The following is a 5,198-nucleotide window of genomic DNA, read 5'->3' on the forward strand; positions in this document are numbered from 1 at the left end:
TACTACCCCCTACACCACCACTACTACCCCCTACACCACCACTACTACCCCCTACACCACCACTTCTACCCCCCTACACCACCACTTCTACCCCCTACACCACCACTACTACCCCCCTACACCACCACTTCTACCCCCCTACACCACCACTTCTACCCCCCTACACCACCACTACTACCCCCTACACCACCACTTCTACCCCCCTACACCACCACTTCTACCCCCCTACACCACCACTTCTACCCCCTACACCACCATGTTTTCCTGGTAATTCTGTGTTCCCGTCCTGACCTCCTGCAGCTCAGTCTTTTCCAGTCACCGTGGCGACGGGAATCGCCTAGGGAAGCTATTATTACGCTACATCAAATTAACCAGGCGATCACTGACGGGGAATACCCCGCTTTTTCTTCTCTTGAGAAGCGTTGGGGTTTCCGTGCCTCGGAGTGTGTGTATGAATGTGTGTTTGTGCGTTTGTCGTGCGCGTGTTGTGCGTGTCGTACATATTGTGCGTGTGTGTCGTTTGAGTGTTGTGTGTGTCGTGTGTCCTGTGTGGTCACATGCATCGTTTAGTCTCTGCCAAACGTGTTTCAGGTGGTTGATTTAACCGTTAATCTGTTTTAATGTGTGTGTTCCGATCTAATAAATATCGTTGGTTTGATATCACGGTGAAAGTCTGAGTTACGATCTGAAGTACAAATTCAGCCCCAAGTGACCAACGTGGAACTCAATGTTTATCCATCATACTCTGTTCATAGTCCTGTATGACAAAACTAACTGTTACTGATAGTCCTGTATGACACAACTAACTGTTACTGATAGTCCTGTATGACAAAACTAACTGTTACTGATAGTCCTGTATGACACAACTAACTGTTACTGATAGTCCTGTATGACACAACTAACTGTTACTGATAGTCCTGTATGACACAACTAACTGTGTTACTGATAGTCCTGTATGACACAACTAACTGTTACTGATAGTCCTGTATGACACAACTAACTGTGTTACTGATAGTCCCGTATGACAAAACTAACTGTTACTGATAGTCCTGTATGACACAACTAACTGTTACTGATAGTCCTGTATGACACAACTAACTGTGTTACTGATAGTCCAGGAAGACACAACTAACTGTTACTGATAGTCCCGTATGACAAAACTAACTGTTACTGATAGTCCTGTATGACACAACTAACTGTTACTGATAGTCCTGTATGACACAACTAACTGTTACTGATAGTCCTGTATGACACAACTAACTGTTACTGATAGTCCTGTATGACACAACTAACTGTTACTGATAGTCCTGTATGACACAACTAACTGTTACTGATAGTCCTGTATGACACAACTAACTGTTACTGATAGTCCTGTATGACACAACTAACTGTTACTGATAGTCCTGTATGACACAACTAACTGTGTTACTGATAGTCCTGTATGACACAACTAACTGTTACTGATAGTCCTGTATGACACAACTAACTGTTACTGATAGTCCTGTATGACACAACTAACTGTTACTGATAGTCCTGTATGACACAACTAACTGTGTTACTGATAGTCCTGTATGACACAACTAACTGTTACTGATAGTCCTGTATGACACAACTAACTGTTACTGATAGTCCTGTATGACACAACTAACTGTTACTGATAGTCCTGTATGACACAACTAACTGTGTTACTGATAGTCCTGTATGACACAACTAACTGTTACTGATAGTCCTGTATGACACAACTAACTGTTACTGATAGTCCTGTATGACACAACTAACTGTTACTGATAGTCCTGTATGACACAACTAACTGTTACTGATAGTCCTGTATGACACAACTAACTGTTACTGATAGTCCAGGAAGACACAACTAACTGTTACTGATAGTCCTGTATGACAAAACTAACTGTGTTACTGATAGTCCTGTATGACACAACTAACTGTTACTGATAGTCCAGGAAGACACAACTAACTGTTACTGATAGTCCCGTATGACAAAACTAACTGTTACTGATAGTCCTGTATGACACAACTAACTGTTACTGATAGTCCAGGAAGACACAACTAACTGTTACTGATAGTCCCGTATGACAAAACTAACTGTTACTGATAGTCCTGTATGACACAACTAACTGTTACTGATAGTCCAGGAAGACACAACTATCTGTTACTGATAGTCCCGTATGACACAACTAACTGTGTTACTGATAGTCCTGTATGACACAACTAACTGTTACTGATAGTCCAGGAAGACACAACTAACTGTTACTGATAGTCCCGTATGACAAAACTAACTGTTACTGATAGTCCTGTATGACACAACTAACTGTTACTGATAGTCCTGTATGACACAACTAACTGTGTTACTGATAGTCCTGTATGACACAACTAACTGTTACTGATAGTCCTGTATGACACAACTAACTGTGTTACTGATAGTCCTGTATGACACAACTAACTGTTACTGATAGTCCTGTATGACACAACTAACTGTGTTACTGATAGTCCTGTATGACACAACTAACTGTGTTACTGATAGTCCTGTATGACACAACTAACTGGTACTGATAGTCCTGTATGACACAACTAACTGTTACTGATAGTCCTGTATGACACAACTAACTGTGACTGATAGTCCAGGAAGACACAACTAACTGTTACTGAGAGTCCTGTATGACACAACTAACTGTGACTGATAGTCCAGGAAGACACAACTAACTGTTACTGAGAGTCCTGTATGACACAACTAACTGTTACTGATAGTCCTGTATGACACAACTAACTGTTACTGATAGTCCTGTATGACACAACTAACTGTTACTGATAGTCCGGTATGACACAACTAACTGTTACTGAGAGTCCTGTATGACACAACTAACTGTTACTGATAGTCCTGTATGACACAACTAACTGTTACTGATAGTCCTGTATGACACAACTAACTGTGTTACTGATAGTCCCGTATGACAAAACTAACTGTTACTGATAGTCCTGTATGACACAACTAACTGTTACTGATAGTCCTGTATGACACAACTAACTGTGTTACTGATAGTCCCGTATGACAAAACTAACTGTTACTGATAGTCCTGTATGACACAACTAACTGTTACTGATAGTCCTGTATGACACAACTAACTGTGTTACTGATAGTCCTGTATGACACAACTAACTGTTACTGATAGTCCTGTATGACACAACTAACTGTGTTACTGATAGTCCCGTATGACAAAACTAACTGTTACTGATAGTCCTGTATGACACAACTAACTGTTACTGATAGTCCTGTATGACACAACTAACTGTGTTACTGATAGTCCAGGAAGACACAACTAACTGTTACTGATAGTCCCGTATGACAAAACTAACTGTTACTGATAGTCCTGTATGACACAACTAACTGTTACTGATAGTCCTGTATGACACAACTAACTGTTACTGATAGTCCTGTATGACACAACTAACTGTGTTACTGATAGTCCTGTATGACACAACTAACTGTGTTACTGATAGTCCCGTATGACAAAACTAACTGTTACTGATAGTCCTGTATGACACAACTAACTGTTACTGATAGTCCTGTATGACACAACTAACTGTGACTGATAGTCCAGGAAGACACAACTAACTGTTACTGAGAGTCCTGTATGACACAACTAACTGTTACTGATAGTCCTGTATGACACAACTAACTGTTACTGATAGTCCTGTATGACACAACTAACTGTTACTGATAGTCCGGTATGACACAACTAACTGTTACTGAGAGTCCTGTATGACACAACTAACTGTTACTGATAGTCCTGTATGACACAACTAACTGTTACTGATAGTCCTGTATGACACAACTAACTGTGTTACTGATAGTCCCGTATGACAAAACTAACTGTTACTGATAGTCCTGTATGACACAACTAACTGTTACTGATAGTCCTGTATGACACAACTAACTGTGTTACTGATAGTCCCGTATGACAAAACTAACTGTTACTGATAGTCCTGTATGACACAACTAACTGTTACTGATAGTCCTGTATGACACAACTAACTGTGTTACTGATAGTCCTGTATGACACAACTAACTGTTACTGATAGTCCTGTATGACACAACTAACTGTGTTACTGATAGTCCCGTATGACAAAACTAACTGTTACTGATAGTCCTGTATGACACAACTAACTGTTACTGATAGTCCTGTATGACACAACTAACTGTGTTACTGATAGTCCAGGAAGACACAACTAACTGTTACTGATAGTCCCGTATGACAAAACTAACTGTTACTGATAGTCCTGTATGACACAACTAACTGTTACTGATAGTCCTGTATGACACAACTAACTGTTACTGATAGTCCTGTATGACACAACTAACTGTGTTACTGATAGTCCTGTATGACACAACTAACTGTGTTACTGATAGTCCCGTATGACAAAACTAACTGTTACTGATAGTCCTGTATGACACAACTAACTGTTACTGATAGTCCTGTATGACACAACTAACTGTTACTGATAGTCCTGTATGACACAACTAACTGTTACTGATAGTCCCGTATGACAAAACTAACTGTTACTGATAGTCCTGTATGACACCACTAACTGTTACTGATAGTCCTGTATGACACCACTAACTGTGTTACTGATAGTCCCGTATGACAAAACTAACTGTGTTACTGAGAGTCCTGTATGACACAACTAACTGTTACTGATAGTCCTGTATGACACAACTAACTGTTACTGATAGTCCTGTATGACACAACTAACTGTGACTGATAGTCCAGGAAGACACAACTAACTGTTACTGAGAGTCCTGTATGACACAACTAACTGTTACTGATAGTCCTGTATGACACAACTAACTGTTACTGATAGTCCTGTATGACACAACTAACTGTTACTGATAGTCCAGGAAGACACAACTAACTGTTACTGATAGTCCTGTATGACACAACTAACTGTTACTGATAGTCCTGTATGACACAACTAACTGTGACTGATAGTCCAGGAAGACACAACTAACTGTTACTGATAGTCCTGTATGACACAACTAACTGTTACTGATAGTCCTGTATGACACAACTAACTGTTACTGAGAGTCCTGTATGACACAACTAACTGTTACTGATAGTCCAGGAAGACAAAACTAACTGTTACTGATAGTCCAGGAAGACAAAACTAACTGTGACTGATAGTCC

This window comes from Salvelinus alpinus, chromosome 31 (genome assembly GCF_045679555.1).
Source record: "Salvelinus alpinus chromosome 31, SLU_Salpinus.1, whole genome shotgun sequence".
Lineage (NCBI taxonomy): Eukaryota > Metazoa > Chordata > Actinopteri > Salmoniformes > Salmonidae > Salvelinus > Salvelinus alpinus.